The following is a 19,131-nucleotide window of genomic DNA, read 5'->3' on the forward strand; positions in this document are numbered from 1 at the left end:
ATCATGCAAACTCCACACAGAGAAACCCGGTAACCAACTTCCTAAATTTACACCTTTCGACCGCGGTCGGGAAGTGTCTAGAAGCCCCCCGATTGGCTGTGCTGACCTGTCACTCATGTCCACGGAGCTGTCACTGGGCGGTTCGATGGTCAGGACAGGCAGGTGCCCTCCTCCTCCCCCTCCTGCCGCCCTCCCCCTGTACTCCCCGCGGCACTCGGTGCAGGGGGTGCTGCTCCTCCGGCTGGCGGCGCTGCCCGCCTCCGTCTCTCTGCTGTCCTCTCTCCCCCCTGTGCCTCCACCTCCCCCCCCTCCCCAGTACTCCGTGTCAGAGCTGGAGGCAGGGCGGGACAGCGGCGAAGAAGGGAGGCAGCCGTCGTCCATGTAGAGGGTGACGTCGCTGAAGGAGGTGGCGGTGCTGTCCTCGTGCATGGCTCCTCCCATGCCTCCCCTCCCCCCCACCCCTCCAGCGCGGCCCGCGGCGCGCCGTGACGATGCATTGGTGTCGCGCCAAGCACACTGTCTGTAATCGTCCTCGTCTTCCTCCTCCTCCTCCTCTTCCTCCTCCTCTTCCTCGTCTCCCTCCTCCTCATCATCCTCGTCGTCCTCCTCCCCCTCTCCTCCAGCTTCCTGCGAGTCTTCACGTCCCGATTGGCAGGTGAGGGAGTCGTCCATGGAGTCGGCCAAGGACTTTACCTGCGGACAGGCAATACAAACAGCACGGCTCTGATCGCCACATGCAGCCGATATGTGGACTGTCGACTTATGTCATCTCACATCTGTCAGCTTCATCTGCAATGTTGAGGTCAGCGTCGCTGCTGTTTACCTGCTTGGAGAAGGAGTCGTCCATGTCGCCGGCGTCCTCGGACCCCTGCGGACCCGCCGACCCCTGACCCTGTGGCTGACGCTCGTCAAACGAGTACTGAGCATGGGGAGAAACACACAGAGCGTGAAGTCAGGGTTTCAGCAGCTAGGACGACACCGGGCGCGCTGGACGAGCGTCACCTGCAGCCTCATGTTGGACAGGATGATGCGCCGGGTCATCCTGCTCTCGGAGGCGGAGCTACGAAGCTTCTCAAAGTTCTTGTTCATGCGGTACTGCCTGAATGCCGTCTGGATGGTCTTCGCAGCCCGCCGGGACACAAACGGGCCCCCGTACTTCCTCTCCAGCATCTCCACCTATCAGGAGCCAGTAGCCATTGGACGACCAATCAGAGCCGGGCTCTGGTCTAAGAAGAAAGCTGAACGTGTGCCGAGCTTTTGTACTGCACCTTCTTGTCCTGGAGGTCCGTAGAGAGCTCATAGCTGTCGGATAGAGCCTTGCAGCGTTTGCTCTCCTCCTCCTCCTGCTTCCGCAGCGCCAGGCTGGCAGGCTGGTGCCGGCTGCGCTGAGCCCAGGTGAGGCTCGCCGGGCTGGGGGGGGAGATGGGAGAGCTGCCCTGGGAGGGGGCGGGACAGGTGTGTTTCTGAGATTGACAGTGACGATACGTTCTCCTCACATTACACCTTTTAGGTCTTATTGACATTGAGCCTGTTGCTAGAACTGTGTGAACCCGTCCCAGACATCCCAGAGCACGTTTGGAAGATGTGACAGTGTCCTAGTGTCATCATCCGCAGATATATGTTCCCACGAATGTTTCTACAGCTGGTCACAATCAGATTCCTCACAGCACAACAAGCAGTGAACATGACGTGCAGGTACCTGAGTGTGAGTGTGGGGAGCTCCCAGGGACCCGCTGGTGGAGGGGGAGCTGTAGGGGTCGCAGGGGCTGCACAGGGGGCTGTTGCTATAGCGATGGAAAGCTGGTGGATGTCCAAAGGATGACTCAGGAAACGTGAGCGCCTCCGGACACTGAGAGTCGCCCTCCACGCTGAGAGAGAGGGAAGAGACGGGGTTAATGCTGAACGTCCCAGGTCAAAGCAATGAAGGAAGGAGGAAAGGAGGGGGGCGGCGAGAACAGGAGGAGAGCAAAAGACATCCAAACCAAAAGAGGAACCTGGTCAAAGAACAAACTGGAAAGAACTTGACCAAATAAGCAAACCTGGTAAAAAAACAAACCAACATGAATGAATAAACCAGAGTAAAATGAACTGAAATGAAACAGAATAGACGGATTTAATTCATCTGGACCAGATTTTACATTCGTACATGTCCCACCCCAAAACGCGGACTTAGTTCGATGGATACAGATGATAAGAAAGGAGATGAGAGGAGGAGATGAGAGAGAAGATGAGAGAGGAGAAGAGGAGGAGGAGGAGGAGGAGGTGTGTGTTCATCATCAAAGAGGCTCTTCAGCGTTAATCTCAGACACCCGTGAAGCAGAGAAGCTGACGTGGGCACTGCCAAGATACACACACTGAGTCACACGAGGGTGAGTCACGGCTCAGAGAGAGTGTGTTCGTGTGTGTGTGTGTGTGGGGTGGGTGTGTTCGTGAAAGACACAGCATGAGTGTGTGGGTGAACATGTGTGTGTACCTGCAGAAACTTACAGCAAAAGTTCAGTTTTTCATTTTACAGAGATTTTAAGGATTTTAAAGTACACACGCACACACACACACACACACACGCACACGCGCACGCACGCACACACACACACACACACACACACACACACACACACACACACATACACACACACACGCACGCACGCACACACACACACACACACACACACATACATAAACCAGGCTCTGCAGCAGAAGCTTCTCCAGATGTCACTAACAGTCGCTTCCTCGTCTTTTCCACTTTCCTGTCGCATCCTCTGCTGCATCCTTTCATTTCCTTCTCTCCTTGCCTCCTTCTCTACTCTCCTCCTCTCCTCTCTCTGTTGCTGGATTCTGCCCCGTGCTCTCAGCACCGCGCTGGCATCCTCCTTTGGCAGCAGGACATACAGAGGTCACACTGCAGAACCTTCACTGGTGCTGGACCTCCCACTTCTCTGATCCTACTGGAACTTTCACAAAGTTTCTTATAGTACAACATAATTCTGGCTTAGTGTTAAGCTTTACTCATTATGGTCTTTTCTGTGATGTCATTCAGGCACATTGGGTCTGTGCACCACAGTCTCCACACGGCTGTCAGACAAAGACATGCAAACCACCAGAACAGAACCAGTGTCACACCACAACACACAGGGAAGCGGCACTCACATATAAGCCTGCGCTCGGCTCGGCAGCCTGTTCTTCCGGTGAAACCACATGACGCTGACCACACACACACACACACACACACACACACTGACAAACACGCTGATCGGCTCCAGGACGCTTCTCATGCTGGTTCCTGCTCACTCTGTTGCTGTTTGTCGCTCTGGGCCAGTAACTAACAACACATGGGTTAACTCACAGCAACGTTACCGAGCAACACGCACGTAAGGACACACACGCGCACACACAGACACACGCACGTACACACACACACTTGCACAGACACACACACACAGACAGACACGCAGACATGCACACACACACACTCACGCACGCACACACACACAGACAGACACCCAGACATGCACACACACACTCATGCACGCACGCACGCACACAGACACACACACACACCGACACGCGCATACAAACACACACGCACACACAAACGCGTGCTTTGGAGGTTGATGGATGCGTATCTGATCCACGCTGCGCGTCTCCCAGCCAAACAGGAAGTGAGGCTGCAGCAGCGTGACAGGACAGCGAGTGGTCAGTCTCACAGCCTGACACCAGATGATTCACTGACCTGACTCTTCACTGACTCACTGACTGTTTTCCTGCTCACAGACCATCAACTATTTGTGCTCCGTGGGGCTTTGAACACTGTGGAACACTTGGCTGATACAGTGAAACGTCCGCTGGCACAGATGTGAACCCGATGCAGCCTTGGTCTGAACTAAGCGGACTGCAGACTCAGGTGAGCTTTGCATGCTGGGATATGGTGTGACCTTGAGGAGACCTTGTCTGGCGGCTCGGTGCTGAGCTGTGACATTGCTGCGCTGCTGGACACGCGGTGAGTCTGTGGACAAACACTGGGGCTTCCTCCTCCACATCACGGCATCATTATGAGGACGCTTCATTTTACCAATAAAATCTATACTGACTATGGAGAACCTACTTAGCTTAGCTAATGAAGCTTCATTTTCATTGGGCATCTCTTTCACGGGCTCTGTTCATCGTACACACAGGAGGTCAGCATGTGGGCTCTAACACAGGACAGCGCCTGCCTGGGAGCCTGTGACGTACCAGGAACTGTTACAACTTTTATTCATTCATTCCAAAACCCAGAGGAAGGCTGCATCACACACAAGTTCTGACCACAGGTTAACGGTCAACGCTCAACATACTGAGGGACAGTGTGTTGGCGTGTGCCCAGCTATAATAAAATGACGTGTTACTTGATGCGTTCATGGCTCGTTCCTCCTTCCAGCAGACACAGCTCTGACAGCACAGCTGCTGTCGGCTCTGCAGTCGCTGCTCAGGCTGCTGCTGCTGAATCTGATCTGAGGTGACGGAGGCTAAACCACGGTCCCTATCCCTGGACTGCATCAAGGTGCATTCAGGGTCATCGGTCGGACCTGTGCTCCTTTTATGCTAAAGTGTGAGTGACATCACGCTGACTCTCAGCAAGTTAGCTTAGCTTAGCACGATGCAAGATTAATTCAATTCAATTTAATTCAGTTTTATTTATATAGGACAAATCACAAGGTTATCTAGGGCACTTTACAAGGAAAGGTTTAAGACCTCATACAACTAAACCCAACAGATCCCACATACAGCAAGCCTTTAATTACAATTTGACAGCAACAGCAGATAGGAAAAACTCCCTCTCTAACGAGAGGGAGGCTAACCAGGCTGGATGTGGGCGAGCATCTGCCTCGACCGGTTGGGGTGAGGGGGGGAGCCAAGCAATGACAATAAGCAACAATAAAGTACAGACTGGACGCAGGCAGGATGTTTGGATCTGTAGCTGCCCATTACAGACACGCTCTGAGTCCAATGATACCTGTAGGTGAGTGGGGGAGAGAGAGAGAGAGCAGGGGAGAAACACTACTACTACTACTTTATTAGCTTACTGTTACTTTGTTCCGTAAGAGGAACTGTTTTGATGTTTATTAAGTTCTGGTAAGTCACTCCTCTTTGATTTGTGTGTGACTTGTATAGTTTATGTGGTCGGGGAGCAGACACAGTCTCTATGCGATAACTAAGACTAAGAGTGGGTCGCGGCTGTAGAGAACATGCAGAGAGGCGTGTAAGACTGCGACTCTGCGTCCTGGGCTCCACTCTGAGTTGTCACGGAGTGGGGAGACTAAGCAACATGGCCATGTTACTAGAGAGCAGAGAGGCTCCGTTCAACGTGGGATGGACGCCGTCTCTTCTAATCAGCCCAGGTTTTCCCCAAAAAGTGCTCCAATTAGCCACAAAGCCCACATCGTTTGCAGGACACCACCTAGACAACCAGCGGGGAACAAAGGGGAACAGCTAGCTCTCAGAGCCCATGACACTGGTGTATAATGTGACCCAGGCTGGAGTAGGGATATCTCTGAGGCCAACTTGTCCCAGGGATTGGAACCAGCAACCACGCTCCTCCTCTGCCCCCTAGGCTCGCAGCGCTCTACATTAGGACACGACGAGGACCCTGGGAAATGTGTGTTAGTGACACACAGCTTTTCCAGGCTTTGTTTGACCATGGAGGGAGAGAGACTGGTCTGTTTCTCGTGTGTGTGTGTGTGTGTGTGTGTGTGTGTGTGTGTGTGTGTGTGTGTGTGTGTGTGTGTGTGTGTGTGTGTGTGTGTGTGTGTTTTCTGTGGCACCAAATGGCAGCTCTCCCTGAGGCACCGAGCTGCTAATACATGTGTGTCATCCCCACCTCTCGTCTTCTCCCCCACAGATGGTCAGGTTTTCATCCTTTATCACTGGTGAAAGTCTGGCTGCATGTTGGTGCCTCAGCCCATAATAAATGCTTCCTACAGTCAGTAACATGGAGCTGATATGAGCTTTGTGAAGAACTGAACTGGAACAGCTTTTTAGAGACAACGTCTGGTAAAACTAAACAAACTTTAAAGGCCTGTTTTTAGGTGCAACACTTAAAGCAGTTTGGGCTTTAAAATTATGACTTCATCTTGCTGTCACAAACACACCGATCCCTGTTTACAGGCATCCTAACTGATCATGAGCTCCTTTGAAGGATGGACTAGACTCAGTCTGTTTTCCATCCAGCTCGTTTCCCTGGACAGACGATTGTGAGTCACCTGATCAACCACTCAAACTCTGCCCGAAGCCTAAAACAACGCTCTCATCTATTTAACAGAGCAATGCTTCTCGGGTGTCTGTGGCCTTGAGCTGACCTTTACCCCTGGGCCTAACAAGGCTTAAAACCAAGCCTGCCTTAAGCTGTTGTCTCCTTTGGTGTCATGGTGATGGACAAACCTTGAGCTCCGAATGGGAGTTTCAGTGATTTTTATTATCAGATACAGAAACTCAGACAAGTAATATCTGACTTGGCCTTAATGAGCTCAGCATTTCAGCTCGATGCAGTGGTCGGAACAATTCTATCTGTAGTGGGTCAGTTGAAGATAACTCAGCTCCAGCTCATGTATGATTAGCTGAAACAGCTGATGTGAGAACAATGAATTCCTTAACCTCTTTATATGGAGGACACTATTCTGTGACAGACGACTGCATTTCACTGCTTCAGTGGTGGACGTTTACATTGCATTCCCCCACGTGCTGCTTTGTAAGTCTCACAGTTGAGGGCAGCGGCTCTGCTGCTCTCCTGAGTCTCTGCTGATGCAGGAGGAATCAAAGTTACCTCAGCAGACTAACTCAGCTTTAATAGAGGTGGTTGTAGAAGCCTTTCAGATTATGGATTTATTCCTATGATGAACAGAGTTACTGAAGAAAGTGGCCTGAGGCTGAGCTAAAAGTTTAGGTCGCGCCAGCGTTTTATAATAAAGTTGGAGTCCTTTCAAACAACTGAAAACATGGTGCGAATAGAAAAAAAAGTATGTTCTACCTGCTGCTTTGCTGCCATGAGCAGCCAAAGGTCAAAGGTCAAAACCTCCAGAGTCTCAAAGTGAAGCTGCTGCGTCTCCACTATGAGACGAAACAGAGCAGCTTCTTCCTACTCCCCGTGTTACAAGTGATTATCTCCTCCTCAGCAGTTCCGTTCAGCAAACAGAGCATTAACATTTCATTGTCGCAGAGCTACTGTGAAAACAAACACACCGCATGAAGCTCTGTGGCCTGTTGGTTTAATGAAAACAAAGCTCTTTTTACACTGATAAAGCCTCAGTGATAATCAAAAGCTTCTCTGCTTTTCACTGAGCCCCAGCTCATTGGCGAAGGCCTGGAAACGTGTCAGCAGAGCAGAATCATCCTCCTTAGTGGACTTATGGTGCCACTGAGCAGTGTTATCCCTAGGATCATGGCTACACACACACCTCATAGTGTTTATGTTTTTTATTACAGTATAACAATATATTATAACGTCTGAACGATTACTATACAATAACTTCACAACTGCTCACTGAACTAAACACTAACCATCAGATTTATTTTATAAATGTGAAGAAAAGGTTATCAAAAAAAGCCAAAAAGGTTAACAATTGCCCCCCAACATAATGGTAGGGGAACCACTGCTGAGGACGAGTCATCCTCTCTAAAGCGTACGACCTCGCAGCGATTCAGAGCAACCAGCTGTTTTCTATGCCAGGGTTTGCTGCATCAGTCAAACTGAAGACATTCGTCTTCTACGGCTCCACCGGCCCACGGTTAGAAACCATCAGGGTTCATTAAAGGAGCTCCACACAGCAGCTGAGGGCAAATCACCAGGACGGTCGCCACACGCGGCTGCTCGCATCACTTCACTTCCCCTCAGGGATCCAGAGGTTTCATTTTATCTTATCACATGACACTGACCTCATTTTGCCATTCACTCATAGGAGGTAGTAAGAACAGCATCACTATGATGACACTAATAAACTCAGCATCATTAGTCTAAAGGGCCACAAGGCTCTGGAGCAGCGAAGCAGCTTCTATTTCAGGAGCCTGTGCAGCTCCGCTCAGCTTGGTCCAGAACCGCTGCCCTCTGCTCCCTCTGACACCGGATGAATCATAGCTGCAGAGCCGTGTGTGCGTGTGGCACTAAATCCCAGCTGCAGCCTTCACTGTGTCACCACGGGTCCGTAAATCCACACAATTCACTGAAGAAACTTCATTTCAGTGTGTTTGAGAAGAACAGCAGCTGCCCCTGAGGAGCCACATGGGTTCTTTAGAAAGCGCTAGACAGACACAAATACTAGATCTGTCTGTGTGTGAGGGTCAGAACAGCAGAATCAGGTCAAATGTTTGTATGTAAACAACATATATGATACAGCGTGTAAACAAATTCATACTTTTCAAATCACACGTATTATTACAAACATTAATACGTTGCTGTGTGTTATGTTATTGTATTATGTTTCATCCATCCATTTTCTTAACCGCTTACTCCCTAGTGCGGGGTCACGGGGTGCTGGAGCCTATCCCAGCTGGCTACGGGCAAGAGGCAGGGTACACCCTGGACAGGTCGCCAGTCCATCGCAGGGCAACACATAGACAGACAACCATTCACTCACGCACTCACAGCCAATCAACCTAATGCACGTCTTTGGACTGTGGGAGCCGGAGAACCCGGAGAGAACCCACGCAAACACGGGGAGAACGTGCAAACTCCACACAGAAAGGCCTCGAACCCAGAACCTTCTTGCTGTGAGGCGACAGTGCTACCCACCGCACCACCGTGCCGCCCTCTGTATGAGGCATGAGGCTGTGTTGTAGTGAGTATCAGGACGTGGCTGTGGGTACAGACTGATGTACCACCTCCTGCTCGACGGCTGCCTGGAGACAAAAAGCCTGAGGTCCACGAGAAAACCAGAAAGGTCAAAGGTCAAAGGTCAAAGCCAGTGACGAAACAAGGCACAAGAAGAATGGAGGAAAGGGCACATTCCAGACTCATGTGAGTAGACAGATGTTGAAGTGATCCAGTGGCCATGGCAACCGCAGCACTAGACCCACAAGGTGAGAGCACGATGCTACTGTACCTGGACAGCACGAAATGGCAGACAGAGAGAAAGTGGCCACACATAAGGAGCAAGCCGAGGTATGCGTTCCAGCTTGGAGACACACATTCAGGCGACTTCCAGGGGTCATACTTTACATCCACAAAATGTTTCACACTGCAACAGTTTATACAAATGCTAACAGCCAGCAGCATTCTGGTTCTGGTTCAGACTCTCTCTGCTTTGGGCTAAACCTTCCTGTGATGAAGCTGATAGTCGGCATCAGGACCATCAGGTGATGCGACAGCACCGTCCTCATGCTCAGCATCGTCTTCCCACCAAATAACTACACAAACGTCCTCTTTATTTTTACATTTCTTCGTGTGATGCAGCTTTTTCATGATTTACTGTACATGAAGCATTAACATGTTGCTCAGAGACCATGAAGGTCATAACAAATCATTTCCATAAATGTCAAACCAATCACTACTGCATTCATTATTTGTTCACTCTGTATTTTAAATGCACCTGAGACAGGAGAGGAGGCTTAAAATGCAAAAACACTCCAGGATGACTGGCTGCAGTGCTTTGTGCTCTGGTTGTGATTTTTAAAATGCCTCTCTGCGGTGTTGATGTAGTCTTGGCTGCTTGTTTCGACTGATCCTGGCTGTTTCTATAAATAAACTCTGTGGCTTCTGTTACAGGCTGTGCTGTCGCCAAAATGCTACCTGCAGCATGGCCGCCATCCGTTCAGCAAAGCCACCGCGGGTCATCGAGGAGACAGCGGCAGGGAGCTGAGCAGGCGGAGCGGCGTTGGCCAGGAGGGATGAGACGGGAGGGAGAGAAGAAGTAAAAGACAAGTGGAGGGATGAACGAGAGCGTTGTTAGGACGAGGACAGGAAGACAGACCGAGAAACGCAGGAGGTTAAATGAAGATAGGACCAAGGAGGAGGACGGAGGGGGGCACGACAAATGGGGGGGGGGGGGAGAGAATGAAATGTAGCTAACCAAGAGCGGAGTGGGAGAGGGTGAGAATGACAGAAGGTTAAAGGAAGAAAGAAACAAAAAAGAATGGATAGAATGGAGGAAGGGGGGAAGGAAGGAAGGAAGGAAGGAAGGAAGGAAGGAAGGAAGGATGGAAGGAAGGAAGGAAGGAAGGAAGGAAGGAAGGAAGGAAGGAAGGAAGGAAGGAAGGAAGGAAAGGAAGGAAAGGAAGGAAGGAAGGAAGGAAGGAAGGAAGGAAGGAAGGAAGGAAGGAAGGAAGGAAGGAAAGTAAGGAAGGAAGGAAGGAAGGAAGGAAGGAAGGAAGGAAGGAAGGAAGGAAGGAAGGAAGGAAGGAAGGAAGGAAGGAAGGAAGGAAGGAAGGAAGGAAAGAAGGAAGGAAGGACAGGAGGGCATGGCACGATGCTAAAAATATGGGGACGAGGGCGCTTCAGATGAACACGTTACACCTGTACAACGCCTGTTCCATCACGCATCAACGTACGCGTAGGCGCCAGACCGCGCTGCTTCTCGGGTTTATTTCTGAGCTGAGAGCGGAGCTGTTTTTAACTGAGGCTGGTCGCTGCCACTCTGCTAATTATCTGCTGCAGCTCCAGTGAAGCTAGCGATGAGCGAAAGCCGCCTGGGAAACAGCAAACAGCGCTATCTACAAAACAAGCACACAACTACAGTACCTGAGCAGCTCCGCATTCGGGTCTGTGACTCGGGTCAGAGACTGGACCACGTTTAGCTGCACACTGGTCAATTATGATTGTGTATCACGTATTATGATACGTTGTTACGGCGACTCCCTCAAATCATGAACAACAAACAGACTACTCGCCAGCTTCATCGCACACATCACGGCTAATTTGGGCCTGATGGTGTTTCTGCCTCACAACTCTAGCTGTGAGTGTTCCCTGCAGCAGGAGATGCAGGTTCAGGTGTAGGCCAGAACAAGGAGCAACAACCTGCAGAAAACAACAGGCTGTGCTCTTAGACCGGGTGAGCGACAGTCTGTCGACAGTCCATATAGACAACCATATGACTAGTGAACCAGATGACTAATAAACCAGATGACTAGACAACTACTGTACAGTAGGTAACTAGTGAACCAGATGACTAATAAACCAGATGACTAGACAACCAGCCGACTAGTGAATCAGACAACCATATGACTAGTGAACCAGATGACTAGACAATCATATGACTACTGAATCAGACAACTAGATGACTAGTGAACCAGATGACTAGTGAATTAGACAACCATATGACTAGACAACCAGAAGACAACCAGATAAGTAGACAACCAGATGACTATTGAACCAGATAACTAGTGAATCAGACAACCAGATAACTAGACAACCAGATGACTAGACAACCAGATGACTAGACAACTAGGTGACTAGTGAACCAGATGACTAGTCAGAAGAAGAACAAGAAGAAGAAGAACAAGGAGCAACAACCTGCAGAAAACAACAGGCTGTGCTCTTAGACCGGGTGAGCGACAGTCTGAACCCAGAGGCAGGTTGACCTCTTGACCTTCAGTCAGAACCGTTGGGCCTTCGGGCATTGACAATGTGAATGTTCTAGATGAGTTCAGTTTGAAGCTTCTCAACCAATGATTAAATCTGACCTCATGCTCTTGAGCCTCTATCTCCTCCCAGTAGCTCAGATGTTAGTTAACGCTGACCTGAGTCTGGTCCAGTCCACCGAGTAACAGTTCATAATTAAAGAGCATGAATCAAGCCAGGACTCTGAGTCTGAGTACACACTCAACAGCAGCCACTTATTCAGAACCTGACCTGATTTTACTGTTTGGATTCTGGATGTGTTTCCTGTAAGTGTTTGAAGGTTTGTCCAACTGATCCCGGTGCAGTTCCACGAAACTGGAAAGTAGGTCACACACAGTGACAATTAGCAGAGCAGGACTTTGTTCTACTAGTTTTATTTCCTTTGAATGATAGCAGAGAGAGACACTCGCGCACTCGCTCGCTCGCTCGTTTACTCGCTCACACCTGCTTCTGGGAAACAGAGAGAGAAAAAGAGGAAGACATTTGATGTGAAGATGAAGATGCACGTGACAGAAAGGCTTCCATTACACAAGGAGCCTCTGCTGCTTTGCCTTCACTGCTCCTCAGCAGCTGCAGCAGTCATGGTAAAGTACACAGCAGGCGAGGCCAGTGTTGGCCAGCACATTACGAGTTAATGTTATTATCTAAGACACAAACATCCCTGAAGCCACGCAGGGAAGCCGGAGACACGCACGCACGCACGCACGCACGCACGCACGCACGCACGCACGCACGCACGCACGCACGCACGCGTTGCCAGCTGCAGTTGGAGGTGTCAGGCTGTTTACATGAGCCTGATTCTCTCACTGCTGCAGTGAAGCTGGTCGCATGGATCTGAGTTGAGCAGGCTTGATAAGCTCTGCTCATCCACCCACAGCCTCCACTCACTCACTCACTCACTCACTCACTCACTCACTCACTCACTCACTCACTCACTCACTCACTCACTCACTCACTCACTCACTGACACTGTATAGCGCAGGATGTTTTTTGCTGCATCATGGCTCATTCGACCTGAGGAAACAGCATTAAAGAGTGAATATGCACAACACACCAGCTGACTCAACTTAACCTGTCTTCATGTGTGCATAGATTCCTAGTATATGTAATGTGGTGCTGCTCAGGTTATTACCACACCGACTCAACTACATGTAGATAACTAGACAACTTAATAACTAGTTAACCAGATGACTAGTAAACCAGCAAACCAGATAACTAGACAACCAGATGTCTAGACAACCAGATACTTAGACAACCAGATAACTAGACAACCAGATGTCTAGACAACCAGATGACTAGACAACCAGATAACTATACAACCAGATGACTAGTGAATCAGCCAAATAGATGACTAGACAACCAGATGACTAGTGAACCAGACAACCAGATGACTAGTGACTCAGCCAACCAGATGACTAGACAACCAGATAACTAGACAACCAGATGACTAGTGAACCAGACAACCAGATGACTAGACAAGCAGATGACTAGTGAATCATACAACCAGATGACTAGACAACCAGATGACTAATGAATCAGACAACCAGATAACTAGACAACCAGATGCTAGTGAATCAGACAACCAGATGACTAGACAACTAGGTGCCAAGTGAGTTAGATGACTAGTGAATCAGACAACCATATGACTAGTGAACCAGATGACTAGACAATCATATGACTAGTGAATCAGACAACCAGATGAATAGACAACCAGCCGACTAGTGAATCAGACAACCAGATGACTAGACAACTAGGTGACTAGTGAACCAGATGACTAGACAACCAGAAGACTAGTCAGCTAGACAGCCAGTTGATAGCTTGATCCTGTCCCTTGGCCGTAGACTGTGTCCTTGTTTAGTCCTGTTTAGGACGGTGGTGCAGGTCGACCTGTAGCTTAGATGACACTGAGGGGACAGAGAGACCACTACTTTGGTTCACATAAAGACCTACAGTCCTGCTGGGTCCAGCCTCAGGCTTTTTACTGAACTGCAGCAGTTAAAGGATGCAAAATAAACTTTTCAAGAACAAAAGTCAGAAGAAAGACTTGCTGTCAAGTATAAAATGCGCTCACCACTTATTCATGTGTTTTGTTTTTAGCTAGGAGCCATTTTGTTAACGGCAGAACACTTTAGCAAAATGGCAGTTTCTACAGGTCTTTACTAAAGAAGTCAAACCTGCTGCTCCGACACTACTTCACTGAGGCTCTTAATTCTTGGTGCTTTGCTGGACATGACGTCACTATGCGCTGATGCATGAGTCAGTGTCAAACAGCTACACCCACTTCTCTAACACTTGGCTTCTACCTGATGTGAAATGAAAACCCATTAAATCCGACAGCGAGATCAGGGAGAAAAACAGAATCAGCGGCACATGAAATCAGCTGAATTATTACAAAGCTGTAGCGTGTGGTTGCTTGTGTGGACACAGCTTCGCGTCCACACAGGCCTAAACAGACAGGACCTCCGTGTCACCACGGCCACTGTAACAGGCGCTGACTGCTCTGACAACGAGCAGGTGTCTTTTCTCAGATCTATGATAAGCACAGTTCCAGCTACTCAGCTCTAATGAGTGATCTGCTGTAGCACTGACATTCAACATCCCTGCTCCCCAGAGGATGAACCTTTACATCTCCCTCAGGACAATCTGTCGATCTGCAGCCTCGCTGCTGCTACGACACTATAAATAACTCAGTGTGTTCTGTCAAGACGTTCATACAGTTGCTAATGATGCTGTGCAATGAGCGCAGCAGCCTGCAGCGTCCGCCCTGCTCCCCCAACAGACGCACAGGCTCAAACTGCCCCACGGAGCCTGTGCCAGGAGTTGGGTCAGAATCGGCTCGGAGGTTTCCAGGCAACAGCCTCCTGTGGGATTAAAGTAACAATGCTGCTGAGTCAACTCCTTCGGTAGCGCTTCCCAAGCAGCCTGCATGACTCAGGCCATGTCTTTTGTTCCTCATCACTCCCACATCCGCCCCTAATGAAGCACCACTCTGCTGGGGCTGGAGGCTGGATTCCCACCTGTACTTCCAGGCTGGAAGCTCCATGATGCTACATCACGGTGTCTGAGCAGCGGCTGTACAGTGGAAACAGGCTCCACCAGTGTGTTCTGAACAAAACAGTGTGGAACCACGTATAATTAATGCATTTTTCAAACTCTTATTACAGAACAGGCATTAACAAGCCTGTTGAATAACAACATAAACCTTCACATTTTAGCAGCTGAGCGATATTGTCTTTGTTGATCAGTTCACATTTTATGATGAGAATCATTTCCTTCTTTTATTTAGCGCTGTGTAGTTTGTTACATTTCTAAAAACCTAGTTTTGGATGAAGTGTCTGACACAGACTGGTTTTTGTCCTGGTGTGAGACAAAAACTCGCAGGTCAAACCAGCATCAACTGTGACAGAAAACTCTCTGCAGAGACAGATCTGCTCGACAAGGCGCTTTCTGCTCCTTGTCCTAATCAGCTGATACCTGAGATTAGAACCATCCCAGTGTCAGGTCCTGTCCTGTGTGTGTGTGTGTGTGAACCAGTACAGTGTATGGACTGTGGGCCGTCCCGTCTCTGCAGCAGCCTGGCATTCGCTCCACACAGGCCTGGGCTTCACTCTGACTGAAGCAACATGAAGAGCAGTGCACCACATGTGAAAGTGGATGCACACACGCTGCAGGCAACAGAGCTGCTCGCCACATGTTCAACACCAGCGAGGACTCAGGACGAAGCTTCAGGCGCCAACACAGTCAGAGCTGCTTCACCTTTACACATTTGCATGTTTATGTTTAATGTGCTTCCTGAGCTTCACATCAACCGTTTAGGTGCACAGTAGGGAGAACCTTCCTGGGAAGCAGAAGGTCTCAGGGTCAACCTCGCGTCTGGCACCAGGTGTGTCCTTGAGCAAGACACCGTACACGCCGCACTGTGGCAGAGATTAATTGCTAATAAAGTTCAGTTATTATTAAAGATCTCGAGTCAATATTTACTATCTCTAAAGCTGCTTGAGAAATACTGAACACCATGAATTATTCACTCAAATGAGTTTCCACAGGTGGCAACCAAGTAAAAGTGTCCGTGGTTCATAATAAGGAATGAATCCAGTGAAATGCGGCCTCGGTACCAGTCTGCGTTGCTCTGGTGAAGGTTTCCTGCCGACTGCAGCCTCAGCATCGCTTCCGTCCAGCTTTGAGCTAAAGGACACAGATTGTGTGACGCTGCTCTGGTGATCAGTTCACTGCAGATGCAGGTGGATCTAAACGGGTTTCACACAATGCGCCTTCACGTCCTGAGCCAAAGACTCATTTTATGGGAAACTCAAGGCAGAAGTTTGACATTTGGACTGTTCCTCAACGGCTGTAAAAGTTTAAAGAAGCAACTGTGTCACAGAGGAAAAGGCAGAGAGACGCTGCATGCGCGGACACAGGAGAGAGAGAGAGAGAGAGAGAGAGAGAGAGAGAGAGAGAGAGAGGGAGGTGAAGACGCACGGTCCAGTACGCGCGCAAACGACTGGCGAACCGAACCGAACTCCTCCTCTGCGCACAAGCCCCACCAACAGCACCGCTACCAAGCAGCTCAGCAGGAGCCGCATCAGCATTTTCACAAAGACACAGAGACGTCCCCACGCGTGACGCATTTCATCCATTTACAGCACGCGCCGAGCGCAGCGATGCGCAGCCGCTCGCTCGGTGAGTCGGAGGCAGCAGACGTGTTTGGCTGCTCTCTTACCAGTACAGCAGCTTGTTGTGCAGGATCGCGGGCGTTTTGTCCGAGGCGCAGTTGATGCACCACATTGTTGCTGCTGATCAACGCCGCTGCCGCTTCAACGACCAGCAGGAGGAGAGCGAACAGAGAAGCAGAGAGAGAGCGAGAGAGAGATAGAGGAGGAGAGAGAGAGAGCGAGGAGGAGAGAGAGAGCGATGGAGAGAGAGAGAGCGAGAGGAGGAGAGAGAGAGAGCGATGGAGAGAAAGAGAGAGAGCGAGAGGAGGAGAGAGAGAGAGCGATGGAGAGAGATAGAGGAGGAGAGAGAGAGAGCGAGAGGAGGAGAGAGAGAGCGATGGAGAGAGAGAGAGAGCGAGAGGAGGAGAGAGAGAGTGATGGAGAGAGAGAGAGAGAGAGAGAGGAGGAGAGAGAGAGAGCGAGAGAGAGATAGAGGAGGAGAGAGAGAGAGCGAGAGGAGGAGAGAGAGAGCGATGGAGAGAGAGAGAGAGAGCGAGAGGAGGAGAGAGAGAGCGATAGAGAGAGAGAGAGCGATGGAGAGAGAGAGAGAGAGCAAGAGGAGGAGAGAGAGAGAGCGAGAGAGAGATAGAGGAGGAGAGAGAGAGAGCAAGAGGAGGAGAGAGAGAGCGATGGAGAGAGAGAGAGAGAGCGAGAGGAGGAGAGAGAGAGCGATAGAGAGAGAGAGAGAGAGAGAGAGAGAGAGCGATGGAGAGAGAGAGCAATGGAGAGAGCGAGAGGAGGAAAGAGAGAGCGATGGAGAGAGAGAGAGAGGAGAGAGACAGCGACGGAGAGGGAGGAGGAGGAGAGAGATGGAGACACTGAGCGAGCATCCAGTGCTGCCTCACTCCTGCTCCGCGGTTTCTTCACTCCTTCCCTCGCTTTTCGTCACAGACGCATCATCATCCCACCTTCCCCTCTTCTCTTCTCTCTCTCTCTCTCTCTCTCTCTCGCTTCTCAGTGTAGGTGTTTACACTCTGCTCTCGTTTTCCCTCAAATCCTAAACTCGCTCTTTAAGCCATTAAACACAAATATGCATCGACTACTTTACCTGAACCACAGAAAATCCTGGTTTTCTAATGCAACAGATGCCAAAGTATGTCAGTGAGGAAACAGCAAAGTCTGTTGATCAGAACACAGCACTGGGAGGGGACGGGTTGTGGTTGTGGGGCGTCCGTGGCCAAACTGATGCTGACTGACTCATCAGAAGTGATAATGACGTAAAAGCTGATTTCGTACAGCAGGACCACGGTGAGCCACAGACTGGACCTGTGAGTTCTGTAGAACAGACAGCTTCATCTAAAGCAGCGGCGCCGTGTTCTACGGGCCAAGCTTCAGATGTTTTGCTTTTTAATGGGAAATGAATAGGGCCGAATGAGCTGCTGCATCCTCTGGCTCCTGGTGCTGCTCAGTGGGACTAGTGGGCTTTTATAGAACTCTGTACAGAGACGGCTGCTGTCCTGACTGGCAGCATAGATATACACTGAGTAGAACTGAGATCAAATGCGAATCCTTGGTGCTGGTTGGAGCAGGTCATGCCATGGATGTTCTGCAGGCTGCTAAACCACATGCTGGGATTAGAAGCGTCTGCTCACACGTCCGGGCTCATGTCCGTTCCTCAGCACACAGCATTGCACTCGTTTGAACGTCTGGGTGGACTTGCTGCTGGTGTTTTGGCTCGTGTGCTCATCACCAACACAGAGCCGTCAGCTGTCAGTCACTCGCTCTGTCAGCAGCTGCAGCCTGGGAGCTGCTCTCTGCAGCCAATCAGCATCTCATCATCAAATCACAAGCTCTCTTGTTTTGGTGGCGTGACAGTGCGTGACGTTCTGATTTCACAGTACTTTCCACTCCAGCGAACACAACAGACTCACAGGTCTCGCTTTTTGTTAGTTAAATCTTTCTGGAGCTGCTTTATCTTCATTTTCCACCGCCGAAGTCCTGAGACTCGCTGTGTCGTTTCCCAAACGCAGCATCTCGGCTAATGAGCAGCTGCTGAACCTCGGTTTATAAAGTCAGCAATTGTATTTTCACGCCCTACAAAACTTTATGTTATTAAATGTAAATCTATGCTTCACCTCACAGCAAATAGTCCTGTGTGGGTTTTCTGCGTGTCCTCATAGTGACGCTGACACACTACGACACTAATAAAACACAAGTAAAGCATATATAAGAAAGAACCTGTAGCCGCTGATATGCAAATAGGTTTCAGCAGCAGATTCAAACCTCTGAGCAGTTTGTCATGTTTTGTACAGTTCTAATCTTTGCCAGCAGTTTCTAAACGCCATCGTTCTCTTTCCACTTGTGTTTAAGTCCAGTCTTAGGATTTTTAGTCTTTAGCTCAACGACACAGGGCTGAATTAGCAGGATCTCATGTTATGCAGACGAACAAAGGTTTCAGATTTCCTGTGAGTCACAGCTCAGCTGATCACATCCCCCGGAGGAGCGCTGTCAGGCACAGGAGCAGTGATGGAGGCCAACGTCCAAACTGCAGCTGCCCATGATGCTTCAGGTCCGAGCGAGACGTAGACAGGTTCAGTGCCTCCCTGCTGCTTAATTAGCGATTCTAAGGCTGTAATCGATGAAGCCAGGACTCACACTCAGGACAAGTTACCGACGCTGCGAGCGCTGGCCCTTATCACATCACGAGACCACGGAACCAAATTCACAGCTGTCAGTTCATGAACTCCTTGTCGACCGATCAGAGACCGAGACCGTCTGTAGCTGTGGAGCTTCTGATGCTGGTGCTGCTCTGGATGAGGAGTTGATTAAACACAGTATAAATAGTCTGAGAAACAGAGAGCGAGACAAGACCAACCACAGTTCATCTGCAGCATTTTG

General features: G+C 49.8%; 1 pseudogene; it reads right to left on the reverse strand.

The window, feature by feature from the left end:
• LOC114858256 (IQ motif and SEC7 domain-containing protein 2-like) overlaps positions 1-19,131 on the reverse strand; it is a 75,915-nt pseudogene that overhangs the window by 17,858 nt on the left and 38,926 nt on the right.

This window comes from Betta splendens, chromosome 7 (assembly GCF_900634795.4).
Source record: "Betta splendens chromosome 7, fBetSpl5.4, whole genome shotgun sequence".
Lineage (NCBI taxonomy): Eukaryota > Metazoa > Chordata > Actinopteri > Anabantiformes > Osphronemidae > Betta > Betta splendens.